This window comes from Cervus canadensis, chromosome 22 (genome assembly GCF_019320065.1).
Source record: "Cervus canadensis isolate Bull #8, Minnesota chromosome 22, ASM1932006v1, whole genome shotgun sequence".
NCBI lineage: Eukaryota > Metazoa > Chordata > Mammalia > Artiodactyla > Cervidae > Cervus > Cervus canadensis.
Window position 1 is genome coordinate 37,378,271 of NC_057407.1, and position 24,056 is coordinate 37,402,326.

A 24,056-nucleotide genomic window follows, 5' to 3' on the forward strand; every position below is an offset into this window, starting at 1 on the left:
GTCCAGTTTCTAAACCAGAAGGGACAGTATATGGATCCACTCCATAACCCACTGCAGAGATGGGTTTCAACACAGACCACTTTTACATCTGTAAACCAAACTGCCTACACCTCACTGGGCCAGTGGTTCATGTGGCCCATAGTCATCCTAAATCCAGTATCAGTGGTGATTCTGCTGGTCCCCATTCCCTCACTCAAAATCTCAGAAATTCAGCTCCAGAAGCACTGTTGAGTAATGTCACTGCTGCTCATGGATTCATGAGTATACAGAAGAAATATTTCTAGAATTATCTCTCCCTGACAACTGCTCTAGTTTCTGCAGCTTACCTTTTCCTTAGATACACATAAAACACTGTCAGTTTATAATCCCCACCAACACAATGAAAGCTAGTTGTATGGCATAAACTAAGCAAAAACCTAGTCCTTCACCAAACTCTGGTCTTCTGAATACACCAAACAAGCTTTCAGGGCTCTGTTAGGTTACTTCCACAATCACAGTTGATCCTCACAACTATGGTGGGAGACAGAGAGGTCAAATTCCATCCTCATCTCACTACCAAGGAAATTGGAGCTTAGGTTAAGACACTCACCCAAGGAATCAGATCTGACTTGACAATCTAGCCAATAATCCATCCATTCATTTCTTCAACTTGTCATCTTTCATTTCACTCAGGAAGAAGTGATTTTCTTTATCCAAAATATTTTTTAATCAATAGATTCTCTTCATAGTCTTATACCATAATATTTTACCTCAGGGTCACTTTCTCAGAATCATTTGCATCACTATATGAATTGGAGAGCAAGCATTGACTGGTGAATGTCCTGCTCTAATTGGCCTATGTACCTTCTCATCCCAGAGCTCTACCCTCTAATCATCAAGAAGATTTATATTGTTTCCATTATTGTTCTGCTTATCTCTATATACTTCTATCTATATTCCCTTTTGCAACATGAGGCAATCCAGATTTTAAGTTCTTGCTACATAAGTGAGACAGAAAGGCATCTATTAGCAATTACTTCTATCACAACACACTGAGGCTCTGCACCCTGTCATCAAGCCAAAAGCTATTTAGCTTCTGGGCACCAAGCCCATTTGAATGATATTTCTATACTTAGGTCATGCATCTAATACTGTATTCTGCATTTACACCTTCTGGGTCTGATAGCCCTGCTCAATACCTGGAGCAGGGAAGTTGAACATATTACAGGAAAGCATTGATTTTTATTTAAGCTAGTACCCTAATTGCTAGACAACCCAGGAGAATCCAATCCAATTAAGTTCAATTCAGACAGCACCTGCTCTGTGCCAGGCATTGCACTAGGTATCCTTCACAATTACTAAGAAGCCAAAAAACACAGTCTCTACCTTCAAGGATCTTCTTATGGTCTTAAATGTTGACATGAATAATCACATATATCCAAGGAAGAATGTGGTAAGTTACAATATATAAATAAAGCTTTTGAATAGTAGTGAAGAAAAACTGAAAAATGTGGAATGTTTTACAAAACTGCAAACTCATCACCTTAGGACCCTTTGCTGTCACTCTAAATGAGTAAAGTTATTATTTAGCCCAAGTGGGAAACTTGAAGGGGAAAGAATACCCAGGATGGATCAAAAACTTATAAAAGTCTGATGCAAAGCCACTCCGTATTGAACTATGCAGCAGTCTGTAAAATTCTCTGTGTACCTCTACACCAAGGACATGTATGCCACTTTCCTTCCAGTAGATTGCCAGGATTTCCAGGTCACTGCACATGAGCACACTGAACAGAAGAGGAACAAAAACACTCAAATAATCAATTCTCCCTCCTTGTTTTCATCATACCAAAAGCAATGTCAGTCTTCTTCCTGTCTTTTTTAGTATTCTTTTTCATGTGGATTCTCATTGAAGAAAGGAAGGAACAAAAGGAAGAAAGAAGGGAGGGATGGAGAGAGGGAGGAAGGAGAGAGAGAGAGAGACAGGATGGGCAGGGAGGGAGGGGAAAGAAAAGACAGAAGTTTATAAAGACTTTTTAAAAATCTATCTTGCGACCTATGAACCTCTTGAAGACCTATTCTAGGATCATCCTTCAATTTGTTTGGTGACATTTTGGTTTTCCTGCATCAGCATCCTGGGATACTTTTCCTGGAACCACTTTCTCAGACACATCTTTCAGTTCCTTTGTATGGAAGGAAATTGAGGCCTAAGGAATATATGTGCCCTGCTTGAGGTCTAAACTGAAGCAGAGCTGAAACAAGAGCCTTGGTTTCTTGACTCCCAGTCCATACTCTTTCAACTCTTCCACACCACATCATGAACGGAAATCAATATGCATGTTGGGTTTAATATTTTTTCTTAATTTCTAATATCAGTCTTTTAATAGATAGCCATCATTATATATTTTTCTAAGAACTGCCTTCTAAAGAGGTGAATGGCATGTTTTATCCATTTCTGAGACAATTCTGCCATGGAACACACAGAAGCCAGTACTGAGAATCACTTGTGGGAAGCCAAATAAAAAGTCAGAAAACTGTCAGAACCACTACTTGTGTGGCAAATAGAGCTCGATGGTAGCAGTGGCAAGTCAAACAAAACAACTCTGCTCATTTCTTCATGCAGGAACCACAGCAAAAAGGTCAAAGAAGCAAGTTGTGGGATTTGGCTTGCATTTTTCTGAGAATGACAAGACAGTCTCTTGTTACATATTTTTTAGGTTTAGGGAAAAGGCTAAGTGGGCATCTGATCATCACTTGCTTCTCTGAAATCCCAGCATGAAGTACAGTATTCCAACTATGGAGGACCACAATCTTTCACAGGAGAATTTAATATGCTCACAAAGGTTTAGTACTACCTCGGACACTTTGCAGTGACTACTATCTAATACACAGAGCCTCTACTTTAAGGAGTTTACCATGTAGCAGACTATATGCCTTCAATAAGACAAGAACTAAGAAGCTGAATTAATTTTGTTTTTATTTAAAGGTTTCCATTTCCAAATATGATCACAACCACCATATGACAGATTTTGGACAAAATCTCTATTATTACTGTCCCTGGAGAAGGCAATGGCACCCCACGCCAGTACTCTTGCCTGGAAACTCCCATGGACAGAGGAGCCTGGTGGGCTGCAGTCCATGGGGTTGCCAAGAGTCGGACATGACTGAGCAACTTCACTTTCACTTTTCACTTTCATGCATTGGAGAAGGAAATGGCAACCCATTCCATTGCCTGAAGAATCCCAGGGATGGGGGAGCCTGGTGGACTGCCGTCTATGGGGTCACACAGAGTCAGACACGACTGAAGCGATTTAGCAGCAGCAGCAGCAGCAGCATTACTGTCCCAGTTCAGCTCAGTTTAGTCGCTCAGTCATGTCCGACTCTGCGATCCCATGGACTGCAGCACACCAGGCCTCCCTGTCCATTACCAACTCCTGAAGTACACTCACGTCCATTGAGTCAGTGATACCATCCAAACATCTCATCCTCTGTCATCCCCTTCTCCTCCTGCCCTCAATCTTTCCCAGCATCAGGGTCTTTTCCAATGAGTCAGTTCTTGGCATCAGGTGGCCAAAATATTGGAGTTTCAACTTCAACATCAGTCCTTCCGATGAATATTCAGGGTTGATTTCCTTCAGGATGGACTGGTTGGATCTCCTTGCAGTTCCAAGGGACTCTCAAGAGTCTTCGCCAACACCACAGTACAAAAGCATCAATTCTTCAGTGCTCAGCTTTCTTTATAGTCCAACTCTCACATCCATACATGACCACTGGAAAAACCATAGCCTTGACTAGACGGACCTTTGTTGGCAAAGTAATGTCTCTGCTTTTTAATATGCTGTCCAGGTTGGTCATAAGTTTCCTTCCAAGGAGTAAGCGTCTTTTAATTTCATGGCTGCAGTCACCATCTGCAGTGATTTTGGAGCCCAAAAAAGTAAAGTCTACCACTGTTTCCCCATCTATTTGCCATGAAGTGCTGGGACCAGATGCCATGATCTTAGTTTTCTGAATGTTGAGCTTTAAGCCAACTTTTTCACTCTCCTCTTTAACTTTCATCAAGAGGTTCTTTAGTTCTCCTTCGCTTTCTGCCATAAGAGTGGTGTCATCTGCACATCTGAGGTTATTGATATTTCTCCCAGCAATCTAGATTCCAGCTAGCTTGTGCTTCTTCCAGCCGAGTGTTTCTCATGATGTCCCAACCCCGCCCAAAGCACATACACCAAATTTCAGTTTAATCAGGTCTCTATCCTACCTAAAAATCAATAATGACCCAGATTTGCTTAAGGATGAGTATGAACTCTTTAGCCTGGAGTTCAGAGTTTTTTGTGATCTGAAGACAGATGAGGCTATCTGCCCTTCTAAATCCCAGCTCTCTTCAGCAGCATGGTCTCCACAGTAATAATCATTAAACTATTTTGCAGTAGGTAGTCAATAAAAGTTTTATGCAAAAGAATTACAGAAAGATAAAAGTAGCTCAGTGGTTAAAAACATAGGCTTTATTTCCACTTAAAACATGTACACTTTTCAGTGTACATGTTGTTGTTTAGCCACTAACTCGTGTCTGACTGTGACCCCAAGAACTGCAGCATGCCAGGCTTCCCAGTATTTTACTATCTCCTGTGGTTTTCTCAGACTCATGTCTACTGAGTTGGTGATACCATCCAACCATCTCATCCTCTGTTGCCCACTTCTCCGGCCCTCAGTCTTTCCTACTATCAGGGTCTTTTCCAATGAGTTGGCTATGTGCACATATTGCACTTCAAAAAAAATAAAAAAGATTTTTTAGTGAGCTGTCAAGTTATTTTGACTGGATTAAAATCTGTGCCTTGCCATCTTCTGGTCATGACACTGAACATGTCACTTCACACTCACTTCATCTCTCTAAGCTTTATCTGTTAGAAGGAGATGTCATGGTAAAGGTTCAGTGAGGTACACGTGAGGCACCTAGCATAGTGCCGAACACAGAGGAAGAGATTAACAAATGGTGGCTGCAGTTAATATAGATGAATGAATGTTAATCTCCGTCTCAACTCCACACATTTCTCCACTTACTGAGAACATACTGTACACCAGCAACCATATTAGACACTGCTTAAAGAACTTGTTGATTAAATTCCTCTTGATAATTTGATGCGCCCCTAACATTTGCTATACAGGTAATAATGATCTCTCTCTTTCAAGTAAAAATTCAATTAGCAAATTGTGACTATTTTCTCTTTCACTGACAGAAAGCAAAGAGATTTATCTGTACCTTTCCCAGAGGTAAATATTATGTTGTAGAGGTTTAAACAGATATGGCTTGCAAATTCATGAGCAAACATTCTATCTAGAACAGCTACTATTAAACCTTAGGTCTCATCTTTACCACTGTTAGGGGTTGAATTTTAACTCCACAAAAGATATTGAAGTCCTAAGCCCCAGTACTTATGAAATGGACTTTATTTGAAAAAATCTGCATATGATCAAAAGCTTAAGATGAGGTCATGAGAATATATCTTAATCCAACACTTCTGGTGTCCTTCAGAAAAGGGGAGGTTTGGATGCAGAGATAGACATGTTCAGAGAAAACAAAAAGACACATGGCAAGAAGGAGCCATGTGACTGAACTGATGCATCTATAAAACAAGGAACACCAAGGATTGCTGACAAACACTAGAAGCTAGAAGAGGCAAGAACTATTCTCCTCTAGAGCTGTCAGAGAAAGCATGACACTGCAGGCAGCATGATTTCAGACTTCTGGCCGTTAGAACTGTGACACAAATTTCTTGTTATTTAAAGCCATCCAGTTTGGGGTACTTCAACCTGGCAAGCTAGTAAAATCATTATTGCCAGTACCATCTTTGGGGTTGCTGATCTGAAGAAACCTGTAACATATAGCCAGTGTGCAGGGCTCATGCAACTAGCATGCTCAAGAGCAAAGCTAAACTGCAAATTGCCTGCTTTTACAATAAAAAGTAGATATATGGTAGCAGGCCTTAAAGGTTAACTGGAATACGTGAAATATCTGACCTCAGCACTGAAAAAGCCCTGTTACAAGAACTACTTATTATAGATTCACTGAGAGAGTCTTCCTTGAGGAGCTATAAAACAAAGAGGGCCCAAAATGATAGAGAATATGGATGAGCAAGAGAAATGGGACAAACTCTAAGATTTTAGACGGGGTATAGGTAGGAATGGAATTCAGCAGAGGTGGGCAAACTGTGGTCTGCAGATTAAATCTGCCCACCACCTGTTTTTGTAAATAAAGTTTTATTGGAACACAGTTATGATCACTTATTTACATATCATCTATGGTTCCTTTCATGCTTCAACAGCAGAGTTGAGTCACTGCAACAGAGACCATATTGTCTGCAAAGTATAAAATATTTATCCTCTGGCTCTTTAGAGAAAAGGTCTGCTGAATTCTGAAGTAGAATGTTCTGTATCAGTGATTCTCAAATGTTAGCAGGTATCAGAATCAGCCTGGTGGTCATGTTAAAACTCAGATTGCTGAGTTCACCAGAATTTTTGACTCAAAAACATGTGGGGTGGGGTCTAATATTTGCATTTCTAACAAGTTCCAATGACCACACTCTGAGAAAAATGCTTTAAGTTTACACTAAGTAGAAGCACCAGAGGGGAGAGGTAAAGACAGTTGATCAAAAAATGTTTTATTTTGTAAAAGAAGACAGTTGAAAAAAAAAAAGAAGACAGTTGGAGGACTCAGGCAACCAAATCTCAAACTTACTATAAAACAAGTAATCAAAGCAGTGTGGTATTGTCAAAATGAGAGACTACAGGCCTATGGACAGAATAGAGAACCTAGAATTAAGTCATCATATATATAGATAACTGATTTTTCACAAAGGTGAAAGTGTTTTGCAATGAAGAAAGAATTTCTTTCTAACAAATGGTGCTGGAACTGTTGAATATCCATTAGCAAAAAGGTGAACTTTAATCCATTATCCACACTCATACACAAAGAGAATAGCAGCTTTTTCTTCATGGTTTGTACAAAGGGTAAACCCAGAAGCATAATAGGTCAGACACTGATGCATGGACTATACTTCATGTTTTTATAAGAAAGAAAACATAAAAGAAATTTGAAGAATATAATAATGTATGTCTTTTATGCCATTCTCCCAAACTGATTAGCCTTATGAGAATACTTCTGAGGTTCTAAATATGAAGATTACTTAGTCGTAAAGACGAAAAAACTGAATCTTAACCTCAAGTTCACACTTTAGTAAGAGAATTAGTCAAACATCCTTAAGGAAGAAATATACCCTATTTTCAAGTATTGCTGAATGAATACCTTGCTCCACATAAGCCAGTCCCCACTACCACTCCTACCACACAGAATTTTGCCAGCTCCTAAAGATTTTGACATAAGCAGCAGCAAAAAATATTTGCAGATGCTCTATAATCTAGTCTAGGATTCTGTCACACATAGAGAAATCCCCTCGTCATTTATTTAACAAAATGTTGATCAGCACTTCAGAACCTACATAAGAAGTCGGTCCCCAGAATAGGCAATAAAGTTAAAAGTAAAGGGTAAATTGATTTTGAGGTGTTGGTTAGGGGATAGTTAAATGGGAATTTCATAAACGTATCTAAATGTGCCAAACAAATCCAAGATTCATATGAACAATTCAGGCTGCCTGATTTTATCTAAATCAGACCAGACAATTGCAAAAATAAATTAGTAAATTGTTTCCTTGCCAAAGAAGGCTTTACACTTGAACTGAGTCTGTAGAATGACTGGCATTGCAGGTAGATGGGCTTCTGGGATGGCAAGGAGATGGAGCTGTGGGCTGGGGAGTATATGCTAAACAAAGGGAAGAGCATGTTCGGAGGTGAGAGAAAGCACAGTAAGTGCTTTCAGGAGTAAGCTAGTTCTTCTGTATATCTGAAACATGAGGCACCAGAGGATGTGGTAAGAAATGAGACCATGATGTCTTTTTGTGCCAGGCTGATGAAAGCACACTTCATTCTTATAGGCACCTTCAACTGGAGGAGTGATGTTATTAAATGTGTATTTTATAAAGATCCTGTCAAAAGCAAGATGATGTGTTTCATGCAACAAGGATGGAGGCAGGGAGATTAGTTAGAAAGTTTCTATTGGACAAAGACTTCAAATAGGATAGTGGCAATGCAAGAACCTCAGATATGCAGATGACACTACCCTAAAGGCAGAAAGAAAAGAGGAACTAAACAGCCTCTTGATGAAGGTGAAAGAAGAGAGTGAAAAAAGCTGACGTAGAACTCAATATTAAAAAAACTAAGATCACGGCATCCGGTCCCATCACTTCATGGCAAATAGATGGGGGAAAAAAGGAAACAGTGACAGATTTCATTTTCTTGGGTTCCAAAATCACCACTGTGAATGCAGCCATGAAATTAAAAGATGCTTGCTCTTTGGAGGAAAAGTTATGACAAACCAAGACAGCATATTAAAAAACAGAGCCATTACTTCACTGATAAAGGTCCATGTAGTCAAAGCTATGGTTTTTCCAGCAGTCATGTATGGATGTGGGAGTTGGACCATAAAGAAGACTAAGCACCAAAGAATTGATGCTTTCAAATAATGGTGCTGGAGAAGACTCTTGAGAGTCCCCTCGACAGCAGGGAGATCAAAACAATCAATCCTAAAAGAATTCAACCCTGAATATTCATTGGAAGGACTGATGCTGAAGTTGAAGCTCCAATACTTTGGCCGCCTGATGCAAAGAGCTGACTCATCGGAAAAGACCCTGATGCTGAGAAAGATTGAAGGAAGGAGAAGAAGGGCGAAGCAGAAAATAAGATGGGTGGATGGCATCATTGACTCAATAGACATGAATTCTAGCAAACCCTGGGAGATGGTGAAGGACAGGGAAGCCTGGCATGCTGCAGTCCATGGGGTCGCAAAGAGTCAGACATGACTAAGTCAATGAACAACAAATGCAAGAACAGAATGTACTTAAATCTAAATCTTTATTTGAAGTGTTTGAAAAACTCAATCCACAATGTTTAGTAATTGAATAGACTTCAGGAAAAGGGGAAAGAAGAGCCATCTGATTCTCAGATTTCTGGCTTGAGAAAACTGGCCAGTTTTCTCACTCATCACCCAGTGAATGGTGACGTCAGTACCAAGATTAAATACCCGAAGGGGAGAAGAGAATTTTGAAAGATGAGAGGCTTGATTTTGGATGTAGGGAGTTTGTAAAGGCTATCGTACTTACATGTGTATTTTCTAGGTATATGCTAAAAAATAGGACCTAAAACCCAGTCAAGAATAATGAATAGCACACTTTACTAAACTGCAGACATTCTTACAAGCATTTTCTATATACAATTCATTTAACCCTCATAACAACTCTGTAAGATAGGTGCTATTATTAGCTGTTTGGCAGATGAGGAAATAGAGGCTCAAAGACATTGAGTGACCTGCCTAAGGTCACAGCTAGGAGTGGGTTTCATAGCACACTTTCTTAAACCCTAAGATATCTATCCAAACCTTCATTCTACAAACGAGAAATTGCTATTTACCCAAAGTCGTATAACTAGCTATTATTAGCTAGAATTAGATTATGGTTACTCAATCTGGAAATTAAACTTGATTTCCATATTGGTTCTTAAAAATTCTACTGCTAAAACATACCTCTTTGAATATTCAAGGAAAATAAGCTTATGATTCATTTCCTAACCAAAGTAATAATAATAACAATAATAAATAGTGTTCACTTTGGAGGTTAGAAAATCAAGTAAAAAGAGTAAAAACACATTTTATGAAATGGCTATCTACACCAGAAGGAGTCATAGGAATTTTTACACTGAGACTAACAGAGGAAAACACTGGCATGCAACTAAGTGCATCTCCTATTGTGCTCCCATGTGAGGGTGGCCCCGTCTTATGTTTGACAGACGATGAGTTCTTAACTGATGTTTTCTTTGCCTCTTTTCCATTAGATCTTTTGTTCAAGGGAGTGCCCATCTCCCTCCCTCAACCTGCTTCTTCCTTCCTGGTAGTGCAATGCCGCTGCCACCAAGGCTGCTGGCTTACATCACAACTTACCCTGGGGAACATGGTTACTCAGAAGAATGCTTCTGTAGAGCAATTTTCCACCAATTAAAATTTAAAAAAAAAAATTTTTTTAAATGCCTGAACTACATTCTCAAACTGAAGAAGTGGTAGAAAATACCCTACCTGGGGATATCATCATAGATAAAAAGGTTGGACAGAAAGGAAAGGGTGAAAGAAGATCCGAGTTCTAGTCTTAGTTCTGCCATTAGCTACAGTGTGACCTTGGGCAAGTATATCAACTCTGCATCCCCGTTGCTTTGTCTGCAAAATGAAGGCCTTAAATCAGGTGATTTCTAAATTCCTTATAACTCACGTATTTTGCAAGATTCCCAGAATCGTCCTTATACCTGGGTAAGAAGGGCCCTTGTCCTAGGCCTCATCCTTTAGAGAGTCCCTAGGACCAAAGGGATGAGCCGAACCTTGAATTCATTTCCATCCAGGAGACTAGAATTCTCTGCTCAAAGGGCCTTGAGCTAGCTTTCAGAGAGGCTGCTGTCCGCAGAGGATGACCATGCAGACTTCAGCATCCACACGCACAGAAGGACCTGGGACGGGTGGGAGAGGGCACAGGCTACGGAGTGGTTGCCTCTGCTACCATGTACTGACCCAGCACTCGGAGGAGTACAGAACCTAGCCTTCTGAGTCACTGTAATATTAATTTGTTAATGTAGGAGGAGAGAATATATTTGAAAGTTGGCTAGTGTGATTTACAACTTTTAAATATTTAGATACACAGTGAGTGAGCTATCTTTGGTATTCTTGCACTGGGGTCTAAAAATATGAAAGGCTGCCCTAGAGATTCATATGCAAGAGTCCAGGTCTTCAGAGTTCTGTATGTTTTAGTTAAAACTAGATTTTTGCCTATTCCTCTGCCCCTAGTTTTTTGTTTTGATTTTTCCTGGCCTATCCCTGATTTCCTGTAAACTTATATATTTCAACATATTAATTCACAAAAAAATGTTAATGAGTAATAGTCCTCACCCAAAGTATTGATATTTTAACAGAGGTTTCAATGCCTTACTGGGGAGTTCTCAACTTTAGTATGCCTATAAGTCATCAAAAACACTTTAAAATTCAGATTACTGAGTCCCAGCCCAGATTCTAATTTGGTAGGCCAACGGTGAGGTACAAGAGTCTGAACTTCTAAAAAGTACCTGAGGAGATCTACAGATGATACATTGAGAAATGATCATTGATTTCAAAGAAATTATGTTTGTAGTATAAATTTCAGGCACAGTGGGAAAATTTGGGGGGGAAACTCAGGTATAGTTTCAGAACACTTCAGTTTATACTAGCAGATAGAAATCATAGTCAAAACCAGTACCAAGCTTCAGAGTTAACAAAACAGGCTCAAATCCATAATTTGTGACATTCCTCACAATAACTCCATAGGTAGATGATATTATCTTCATTTTACATATGAATCTGAGGCTAAAAGAGGGGGTAACTCAGCAACTCATACACTCAGCCTTAGTCATGAGTCTCCAAGTATTCCTTCGATTACTCTTACTCATCACTCCTTCCATTATTCCTCAGGCAGACTCTCTAGGCTTATTTTAAACTAAGGACTTCAGTAGACAATAGCATTTGCTTGAGGGTTTATTATGTGATCTGACACATTTTTACCACTCGTTAGCTGGGACTAGACAGTTTACTAGCCTGGAAGTTGGAGAATATTTCCATTCCAGGTACGAGAAGGAATTGTGCTTACATTTAAAGAACTGATTAAAAACTGAAAGCTTGCTGTCAGAGTTAAATTTACTCTAACACCAATGTATGAAATTAAGAATGCTTAGTAACATTTAGTGGTGTTTTGAAATAACCACATCCAGGTTAAAATAAAACAATAATAAAGCTAAAACAAAAGCAAGTTCATTAAAATCTAATCATGTCCTTCTCCTTTATGTATTAAAATGGAAGCTGTGAGTGATGCCTTTAATTATAGTCCTGATGTTTTAGTTGCTAAGCAGTTTATTTAAAGTGACAGCATCATTTTCTTATTATATAATTACTCCTACTGAATTTGTAATGTAAACAAATAAGACGCTAATAATTCAGAAACAGAAGTGAAATTGATAGCACTCATCAGATAATAATCTTAACGTACTTACTACAGATTGCTAATTCAGACTTAATTTAGTTTCAGAGTTAACTAATTAGAGGAAAAAGTGTCACAGGCTCACTTCTTTGGCAGGATCTGCACCTAAAGAATCTATGGTGTTAATGACAAAAAAGATTCAAGGAAAAATCAGTGTTCACACTGAAAATCAGAATCAATATGATTTTCTTATTTTCCTGAACCCTGCGTATATGATTCAGGATATCCAAGACCAATGGAAGGAAGTTAAAAGGAAACAGAATTCTCATTAATTAAAGCAAATAATTGGGAGCTGGTCCACAAGGAAATGGGTTACCTTATAAAAAGTAAATACCCCAACAAAAAAGGTACTAAACAAAACAGGTAAGAGAGACTTGGTCTCAAGACAGTTTTGAAAGTCACTCAAACTTTTAATGTTTTGTGATCTCAGATTTTGGATCATAATTAATTAAATCCAATTTCACCTCTCTAGGTATTTACAGAAAAAGTATTTTCCCTGCTTTAAAATATGCTAGACATTTTCCCATGTGCTTTTAAAAATATATTATTAATAAAATCATGCTGTAAACTTCTCTGATTTAAAATAAGATATGATCATCTTATGTCACATACTAGATTTTGTTGGTAAAATTTGGCTGTAAGGCAGTCAGACCTATGATGCTGTCTTATAAAAGAAGAAGTTAGGAATTTAACATATTGTGTTTCTTTTATGTATATAAATTTCCCTAGAGAAATTATATTGTATGCAGAATTCAGAAGGTATAATCCTTACTGAATAATCCACAGTTGAAGCTTCAAAGAGATCATCTGAATACTATATGTATAGTATATGTACCCCATATTGCTATAAAGATGGAACAGTGTATGCTCTAAGTGCTTACACTCAATAACCAATATTGGGTGAATAATGATTTTTAGCTGCAGATGATGATGGGCTTATTTTATTTTTCATTGTTTCTTTGGATCTCATGACAACTAAAGATGCTGGTGAAGTACTTAACACAAGATACAGTATCCTACTCCAGTCCAGTAACCACCATGAAAGCTCCCATGTTTTCTATGTTCCACAGAAAATCTACTGAGAGTCTCCGATGTTCTAAGCCTCAGGCCTAGCAGACAGAAACACACACACTGAAGGTAATTTTAAAGTCAGTAATGACAAGAACTGAGCAGTTGAAATTTAATATTTGGATCTAAAAACAACAATACAAGGGATGCCACAGTTAATAATTAGTGATTATAAATATAATAATAAGTGATTATAAATTAATATATTTATATATTAATATAATCATAAACATGTGCTAATTATCAGGGTTGTGAATTATGCAGGCTTAAACAGGATTTTCTTGTTCTTATATCTTCAGGAATGGTTTTTCCATGGAAAAAGTAGTTTATGGTGAAAGAAAATGAAGTCGCTCAGTCGTGTCCGACTCTTTGCGACCCCATGGACTGTAGCCTACCAGACTCCTCAGTCCATGGAATTTTCCAGGCAAGAGTACTGAAGTGGATTGCTATTTCCTTCTCCAGGGGATCTTCCCAACCCAGGGATTGAACCCAGGTCTCCCGCATTGCAGGCAGACGCTTTACCATCTGAGCCAGTAGGTGGGACTAAATTGAGGAATTCTCAGATTCAACTAGGATGGAGCTACACTGGACATACCAGAAGCAAATGTCTGGCCCTGGATAGCTCAAACTTACCTTTATTCTTTCTCTTTCCCTATGGATAGTACCGTTAAGATGACTAATTGTGTCATCATCTGTGGTGGGATAATTTTAAATACACTCAAGATGTTACAAGTTCTGTGTTTAACAAACACTGAGGGAGTTTATCTCCTTCACACCAAGACCTTAGGACAGTCTGGATCAGTTTGGAAGCTTATGCTTATGGGCAGCTGTTTTATGTCACAAAATACCAAGACCCTACAAGACAATGATGAGAACCTGAAGACCAACACTGCCAAACTTGGGGTCAAGTTTGTGTCTGGAGCTTCAATCCTTCCATTTTTTCCAGTAAGACTACTCATGTGGGTTGTTACAATAATGGGGTATAGAACTGGAAGAGAATTATAAGGAGCAGGGGCATAATCAATACAGTGGATTATCATCATGTGCTCTTTACACTTAGACAAATTCAAATATATGTTGCTCAGTAAAAGTAATAATAATAATAATTTAAATAATGTAGGCAATTATGTCTACCATTTCACTCAATAAGTATATGGCCAAGAGTGAGTGGGAAGTGAAATGCACTGATCCACCATTTCTTAACCAATTTCAGTTACTCTGTGCCAAAAAATAAGAATGTCCATATGATTAAGACTAATTTTATTGAATATTTAGAGGTAATATTTATTATACCCAAATTTTGTCTTACACACACTACAGAAAATAACTTCTCTGTAAAGATGCAAATTAACTATTTAAACTTAACTAAAATTTTCTCCATGAAGAAAATGTGAGAAGTTATTTGTTCCTATGATTCTAGGAATTCATGAAGTTAGCAAAGTTTCTAAGAGTGTACTGCGTCAAACTCTTCTCTTTCTTCTCTATACTATGTTGGCTGAATTTTACCCAATTACAGTAAAAATTTAGATCTACTCCAGAATCTGACGTCTACTGAAAATGACCCTGAAGGCAACAGATACAAGCCAGTAAGGTATTAGCATCTTCCAGCAGGACCTGAACTGTTGTACTATACAGTGGAAAGTACACCATAGATCTTCTGCAATGGTGAAACAATTAAGAAGAAACACAGACTTCATAGTCAGGAAGCAGTTGAGTAAATCTTTGTTAATTTTAAGATTTGTGCTACGCTGAAACATTGATTTTCTTCTTCAGACATTTGAGTTCTTGTCCAAACGTGTGCTTTTTTTTTTTCTTCATTCAGAATATGGTGAGTTTTTTAGGCCCAGGGACTATGTCTTATTTGCTGATACATAATTTCCAGTGCCTGGTATATTGCAGATACTCAGTAAGTCTTTAAAGAATGAACAAATAGAATCGTGGATTTTAAACTGAAGAGGACACAATTTTAAAGAGGTTCTGAATAAACGAAAATCAAAGTTATTTTCAATGCAGCAACTACGAGTGGTTATGCATCTATACTCACCAAACACAGCAATGCACATGGGGATGATAGTATCTGAGTATGCATGTCAATGATAATGGAAACATTAACATTAATAACATAGAAGAAATCAAAAATTTCCTTTAATTTTGAATGTAATGTCTACTAGTAGTTTATCTTAAACGTCCTCTGGACCTCACATTGCCAAATAATGCTTGAACTTAACAGAATTAACAGTATTTGCTGACCATGCACCTGGACCTTAACATGTACTTCCTTGAGACACCCCAAAGTTACTCTCTCGTACTGACCCTTGATAATAAAACCTTTTTATGCACAAGTGAGGTTTTCTCTAGAAAACCTTACCCAGGACAGAATTCTAGGCAGTAGGTTTTGAACAAAACATTTGTTTGTTGAGAGTACAACAGGCATACATAGGCATCTGAGATGCTGTCTGTGGCGGTTAAGAGAGCAGGCTAGGAGAAGACACACTGCTCAGGACTGGGTCCTGGGTCGTCTGTCAGTACCTTTTCTAAGAGGCACTCTTTGGGCCTTATTTTCTCTATAAAACAGGATTAATAAGTATCATTACCCCAGAAAGCGTTTGTGAGGATGAAGTGGGGTCATCATTGTAAAACAAAGCACATGGTGTGACCCTATTCTGCCAAGAGCTGTCCAGAGTGCTTTGTTTGTACTAATTTGAATAAATACCACAGTTAATACTTGTTACATGCAATTAAGGTTAGCTACTGTTAGTGATTGCTATTATTAGTTTTGACTGAAATTACCAATAATTCACCACTTTGACATACAAAAACAACAGTTTCAATGGGTTTTATCTGATATTCTATGAGCTTAAGACATAGGTGATTTGGTCAAGTTAGTTCTGTTAAACCAGAAAACAGGATTTGTACAGCTGTCTGTACAATCAAATCCAAAATATTAATCCATTGGTAATAGTCTCTGAATATAATAAGTTGGTATTATATTGTATTTGTGTTCCTGGTCTGGTCTTAAGACAGAGAAAGTTAATTTAGGAGGACTGAAATTGGGAGAAGGAGGAACTTGAATACACCACACGAGCAAGTTTCCATACCTCTCTGATTATCACACACAACTGACTGCCCACTGGCCCACTCAAGTCTATCTTTGTCCATTTGGGAAGAAATGATAATGTCTGTGGGAAGTGATTCCAGGAAAATTTTGAAAAGATAAGCATCTTAAAATAAAATGCATTACATTTCTAAAAAAGCAGTCATCATCATCTTGGGGTCAGAAATGATATTCCCGGGGCATTCCTGACAAATATTACTGAACAAGCTGATGCCATGCTCATTTAATACCCACTAAATAGGGTCTGAGTTTAGCCAACAGATGGCTGATGGACAGGTGAGAAGATGCATATGCTGTGATGAGACAAATGTTAGAAAAGGTTAAATTTTTCAAGGTAGGACAAAGAGAATGGGAGGCCAGGATTAAAGACACAGGTTGTCTAAGAACTAAAGTCAGGAGAAAACTAAAAATAAATTATCTACCCTTATCTGAGCTGACACTATCTTCCCACCCTCTCCCTAATCCTCTATCCCTTTGGATCAGTGATAACACTTTCCACACCTCCAGCTGTCCCAGTGTGCTCCTATTCTTTGGCTGGCCTAAAAATCACATTTCTCTCATACTGAGATTATCTCAAACTGCCTTTTTCTGCCTAATATGAAGTGACTGCTTTCAACTGAGCATCTGCAAAATCAGTTTTCTTCACCCTTCACTTTGGAACACATTTTTAAATATAGCTCCAGTAGCTGTTGTATTTAACATCAGTAAACTGCCCTCCAATTTAACTTTTCGAAATAATCATTGATATCTGTAGAGATTCTTAATCCCACACTAAAAAATGTCCCCAAGGTGAATGATTACTTTTTTTTTAACAAAAAAATAAATATTCTCTGTGCTTTAAACAGTTATTTAATTAACTAAGAATCCTTATTGGGAGGTGGTTTGTTTTTTTGTTTTTTTTTTTAATGAAATGAACACAAGCATTTACATAGTAACTGCTGGATATTAATCATTTAGCTGGAAAAACTATATTACCTGGCTAATGGAAACACTAGGGAAGCACAGAATAAGAACTATGTGTTGGCAACAGCAATACATCTATAGGCAGCTCCAAGTTACTAAGTAGGCTTGCATTGCTACAAACAGAACAGAAGCAAAAGAGTTATAACATCCTTCCAGCCTCTCTAGAATTTACCATATGATGCATTTAGGCCTAAGAAAGCCAGTAAGGAGTAGCTTTGGCATTACTGAGGAAGGTACTGTCAATATAAACCCCAAAGGCATGTTGAGCAGAAAAGTGACGTGACCAATGATAGCAGTAACAATCCCCTACATTTGTAGAATACTGTACCCACTGACCTCCTTAAACTTGACAAAACTCTAAGATATGGGGATTATAAATGAAGTTAAAGAGGTTAAAGGACTAGCCACGATCATGTAAGTAATAAATGGTAGAAGCCAAATTTTATTCAGTATTACTCAATGAACTTTCATTGATTTCTTACCCTGTGCAACTCTCTGTGCTGAGCACTAGGGATACCAGAAGACAAGTCACACCACCTGTCCCCATGGGGTACACAGCCTGCTGCAAACAATAAGGGGTATTCATTCACAAACCTGGTGTGTTTGAGAAACCGAAAGAAACCAAGAGAGGCCAGTACCTGGCCAGTGAGACAGCCTGGTAAAAGTGAAGAAGGGACGGGTACCATCACGTAGGTTACTTCCAAGCACAGAAAGAAGTTTGGATGTTTTAAAAAAAATAAATACATTCATTTTTTTTTAAAGCACGTTTCTAGAGAAAGACAAATGCATGCTATCTCTTATATGTGGAATCTAAAAAAAGGGTACACATGAACTTATCTACAAAACAGAAATAAATAGGGACACAGACGTAGAAAACAAACTTACAGTTAGTGGGTAAGGAGGAGGGAGGGATAGACTGGGAGATTGGGACTTACATATACACATCACTGTGTATAAAACAAGGACCTACTGCATAGCGTAGGGACCACTGTGTGACACTCTGTACTGGCCTATATGCAAAAAGAATCTGAAAAAGAGTGGATACATGCACATGTATAACTGATTCACTTTTCTGTTCACCTGAAATTAAGAAGTTTGGATTTTATTTTACTAAAAGTAGAAGCTAATGGAGAATTTAAAGCTAGAAGTAGCATGAAATGCTTTTTATTTTGAAAGAACTCTGGTCACAGATTGGAGAATGGATTGAAAAAAAAAAAGCAAGAGTGGAAACAAACCAGTTTGAAGGTGAGAGGTGAAAGCCTTGGGAAATATTTAGGCTGTATAACCAAATGACTTGCTGTTAATTAAATGTGCAAGATGAGGACAAAAGGGAAATCAAGGTGACCTAGATTTTTTGGATGAAGCAGCTGAGTCACTGATGATGCTATATTAGAAGTGTAGAGACAGAGAGAGTAATAGGTTTAGTGGTAACAAGGGGGTGAAATCAATAATTCTGTTAAGGTTGATATGTGGGAAAAGAATTTAAAATGCAGTGTGATAAATGCCACTGAGATAAAGGCATATGCTAAATAATGTGAAAAGGAAGAGAAAGATTAACTCTGTGAGAGAAGGTCAGGCAAGCCTTCACGGGGAAATGAGGTTTAGCTTGTACATTTAAAACAATCAAGAAATGACCAGTGAGTGAGAAGGACACTTGAGGCAGAAAGAACAGCACATGTGTAAAGGCAGAAAGTACAAAAATAGTTTGTGCTGAGCTTCACCCTATTGCGCCAAAGCTGTTTCTGGAGGGCAGCTTGAGGTTTCTGGACCTAGCAAGGTGGTGAGAAAAATATAAGGTGATAAGTATATGACTAATGTAAAGGACAAGCTTAAAATTATGAAGACAAGAAGAGTATTAAATGCAAGATTAAAAACCCTGAATTCCAGTCCCAACTCTGCCACTAACCAGCTGGGCAAGATACTTCACATCTCTGGGTTTATTTCTTCATTCAGAAAAATAAAAGCATAAAACTAAGTTATTTTGAAAATAACCTATAGGTCTGGGAATCAATAAAATTGTGGTTAGTCCTCGTGCACCTATATTAAAAATATATATTTATACATGTATACATAAAATGCTTGTTTCTATTTATACTCATACACACACACACACACATAAATCTTCCACCTTACTTCAAAAAGGATTTGAGTTAGCCTAAAGTAATATATGACAAACCTAGACAGCATATTAAAGAGCAGAGACATTACTTTGCCAACAAAGGTCCGTCTAGTCAGGCTATGGTTTTTCCCGTAGTCATGTATGGATGTGAGAGTTGGACTATAAAGAAAGCTGAGCGCTGAAGAATTGATGCTTTTGAACTGTGGTGTTGGTGAAGACTCTTGAGAGTCCCTTGGACTGCAAGGAGATCCAACCAGTCCATCCTAAAGGAGATCAATCCTGAGTGTTCATTGGAAGGACTGATGCTGAAGCTGAAACTCCAATACTTTGGCCACCTGATGCAAAGAGCTGACTCATTTGAAAAGACCCTGATGCTGGGAAAGATTGAGGGCAGGAGGATAAGGGGACGACAAAGGATGAGATGGTTGGATGGCATCACCAACTCAATGGACATGAGTTTGGGTAAACTCCAGGAGCTGGTAATGGACAGGGAGGCCTGGCATGCTGCAGCCCGTGGGGTCACAAAGAGTCGGACATGACTGAGCAACTGAAATGAACTGAACTGAACTGAACTGATACATAGAAATAAAAGAACATTTATGTAGATATATATAAATACATATTTTTATACAGGTGCAAGAAGACTACTAATCATAGTTTTAGAGATTTCCTGAACAAACATAACAAAACAGAAATAGATTCATAGATACAGAGAATAAGCTAGTGGTTTCCAGATTGGGAGGAGGGAAGGGGGTGGGTGAAAGAGGTGAGTAGGATTAAGAGGTACAAACTTCCAGTTATAAAATAGGTAAGTCACAGGAATATAATGTACAGCAAAGGGAATATAGTCAATAAGACTGTAATAACTTTCTATGGTGACAGATGGTAACTAGACTCACAGTGGTAATCATTTCATAATGTATAAAAATATTGAATTACTATGCTGTAAACCTGAAAGTAATATAATATTGAAAGTCAACTATTCTTCAATAAAGAAGAAAAATACCTACTGTTGTATAATAAAGAATTTATCTTGTCTTGGTCCCTGGTCCCCAGGAGATAACCTCTAAATCTTTAGAACTTCCTGAGTGATAGAAGTGGCTTTGTTATTCATGAGTCCCTTGCATCATGCCTGATTTATACAAATGAGATGACTCAGGATGGGAGTTAGTCATAGGAAACACCAACCCACAGGATTAGAGTGTTCAGGCTTTGAACCAGCCCAGCCTCCAGGGAGGAGTCAGTTCAGTTCAGTTGCTCAGTCCTGTCTGACTCTTTGGGACCCCATGAATTGCAGCACGCCAGGCCTCCCTGTCCATCACCAACTCCCTGAGTTTACTCAAACTCATGTCCATCGAGTCAGTGATGCCATCCAGCCACCTCTGTCGTCCCCTTCTGCTCGTGCCCCCAATCCCTCCCAGCATCAGGGTCTTTTCCAATGAGTCAGCTCTTTGCATCAGGTGGCCAAAGTATTGGAGTTTCAGCTTCAGCATCAGTCCTTCCAATGAACACTCAGGACTGATCTCCTTTAGGATGGACTGGCTGGATCTCCTTGCAGTCCAAGGGACTCTCAAGGGTCTTCACCAACACCACAGTTCAAAAGCATCAATTCTTCAGCGCTCAGCTTTCTTCACAGTCCAACTCTCACAATCAATACATGACCACTGGAAAAACCATAGCCTTGACTAGATGGACTTTTGTTGGCAATGTAATGTCTCTGCTTTTTAATATGCTATCTAGGTTGATCATCATAACTTTCCTTCCAAGGAGTAAGCGTCTTTTAACTTCATGGCTGCAATCATCATCTGCAATGATTTTGGAGCCCCCCAAAATAAAGTCTGACACTGTTTCCACTGTCTCCCCATCTATTTTCCATGAAGTGGTGGGACCAGATGCCATGATCTAGTTTTCTGAATGTTAAGCTTTAAGCCAACTTTTTCACTCTCCTCTTTCACTTTCATCAAGAGGCTTTTTAGTTCCTCTTCACTTTCTGCCATAAGGGTGGTGTCATCTGCATATCTGAGGTTATTGATATTTCTCCCGGCAATCTTGATTCCAGCTTGTGCTTCTTCCAGCCCAGGGTTTCTCATGATGTACTCTGCATATAAGTTAAATAAGCAGGGTGACAATATACAGTCTTGACGTACTCCTTTTCCTATTTGGAACCAGTCTGTTGTTCCACGTCCAGTTCTAACTGTTGCTTCCTGACTTGCATACAGATTTCTCAAGAGGCAGGTCAGCTGGTCTGGTATTCCCATCTCTTGAAGAATTTTCCATAGTTTATTGTGATCCACACAGTCAAAGGCTTTGGCATAGTCAATAAAGCAGAAATAGATGTTTTTCTGGAACTCTCTTGCTTTTTCAATGATCCAGCGGATGTTGGCAATTTGACCTCTGATTCCTCTGCCTTTTCTAAAACCAGCTTGAACATCTGGAAGTTCACGATTCATGTATTGCTGAAGCCTGGCTTGGAGAATTTTGAGCATTACTTTACTAGTGTGTGAGATGAGTGCAATTGTGTGGTATTTCGAGCATTCTTTGGCAGTGCCTTTCTTTGGGATTGGAATGAAAACGGACCTTTTCCAGTCCTGTGGCCACTGCTGAGTTTTCCAAATTTGCTGGCATATTGCGGTGCAGCACCTTCACAGCATCATCTTTCAGGATCTGAAATAGCTCAACTGAAATTCCATCACCTCCACTAGCTTTGTTCATAGTGATGCTTCCTAAGGCCCACTTAACTTCGCATTCTAGGATGTCTGGCTCTAGTTGAGTGATCATACCATCGTGATTATCTGGGTCGTGAAGCCAGGAAGGAGAGGGGGTGCTAAAGACTGAGTTCAATCACATGGCCAATGATTCAATTAATCATGCCACTGTAATAAAATCCCAATGAAAACTATGGACACCCACTCTCAGATATGCTTTTCTTTTTAAATGTAGTACTGTTTATTTAACTTAAGAAACATTTCAGCATTCTAAACATACAAAAAATAAAAAAATAAGAGAACATTGCAGGTTGTGTTTAGTACAGAAGGTTCTTGAACTTTCACTGGTGCAGTGGCTCTTGGCTTTGCTGATAATGAAGAGTTCTATGGTTTGTTTAAAAAAACAAAGAGTTTAAAACTACCACACTTCAACTAAAAAGGATCCAAAACACTTACCATGCCAGCTGACCTCCCCTTCTCCACAGTGAAGAATGGCAGCAGGATGCTATGCGGCTATATACAAAATCAAGACAACCCGAAGCTAGACAGATGCCCACTGCAGTGTCCACAAGTCCAGCCCCACAGTGCATGCCCTGAGCTACGGCCCCTCCGGAAGGCAACGCTCCCACAACCTCCACACCAAGCAAGGATGGTCAAGAGTGTGTCTCAGTTGCTTTGTTCTTGTTACAAACTATAGATATTACAGTTGAGAACTCAGGATTTCTAGCCAATGACCATACAGTTAACACACTACCTTAAAATTTTTTTAAAAAATGCCAGAAATGTCTTTAAATGCCTTGTCACACCAACAGCAAATTGCATGAAGTGAGGAGAACACGAGAGCTTTTTCGCTTTAAAAATGTTTGGAAATATGTACAGCTTTGATACAGTTTCTGGGTGCTCCAGACACCCATGGCCACTTCATGTAAACCACTGATAATTACTAGAGCACTTTGAGAGACCACGATGTGATCACAATCCAACCAGGTAATTAAACCTAATGAGGGCAACAGACACATCTGGGCGAGAGGTGTGTGAGTCACAGCGCTCCCTACTCTAAAGCATTCACAATAAGACAGATCAATAGGTTTTTTCTCTTTTTTTTTCTTTTTTTTTTTAATTCCTCCTCCTCCTCCTCTTCTTCATCTTACTCTTCCTCTTTCACCTTTTCCGGGCAACTTTAGCTGGACACTTGACGACATCAGACTTCCCTTTAGACTTACAGTCTGTGACATCCTCTTCTTCAGCTTCACTGCCTTGTTGACGTATGGCTATTTCTTGCTGTCACTTAAGTTATTCCACATCTCGCCCAGCTTCTTTGCCACATCTCCAGTAGATATGCCAGGGTTTGTAGAGTTGATCTTGGGGTGGAATTCAGAGCAGATGGTGGTCTCTTCTTGCCTCCCTTAGCTGGTCTGTAATCCTTCATTTCCTGATCATAGCGCACTTTATCCGCCTTTGCCATTTCATCAAATTTAGACTTCTCTTTCCTGGACATGGTCTTCCACCTCTCGGAGCATTACTGGGAAAATTCAGCAAAATTGACAGGGACCTCAGGGTTTTTCTTATGTTCCTCTCTGCATGTCTGCACAAAGAAGGCATAAGCAGACATCTTGCCCTTTGGTTTCTTGGGATCACCTTTAGCCATCTTGACTGTATTGTTCATTAGTCTGAGCAGCGCGGGGCATGATGTGCGGCTCAGCGCTCCACAGCCTCGAGCTAGCTGCCTGGATGAGAGCTGCCTCAGCTATGCTTCCTCCTTGCTGAACGCATCAAGTGTTGGGGAAGGGTGATGTATTCTACTTCCCTTCCTGGTATCATCCGAATTGTCTATTGGGCTGGTTCTAATTGACAACTTTTATAATAAAGCTGTAAATACAGTGCTTTCCAGAATTCTGTAAGTAATTCTAGCAAATTATCAGACTAATAGAGTTAAAGAAACCCCCATATTTATAGCCAGTTGGTCA

General features: G+C 38.9%; 1 pseudogene; it reads right to left on the minus strand.

The window, feature by feature from the left end:
* Positions 1 to 23,140: 23,140 nt before the first annotated feature.
* Positions 23,141 to 23,737, minus strand: LOC122424382 (annotated as a pseudogene).
* Between the last annotated feature and the right edge of the window lie 319 nt (positions 23,738 to 24,056).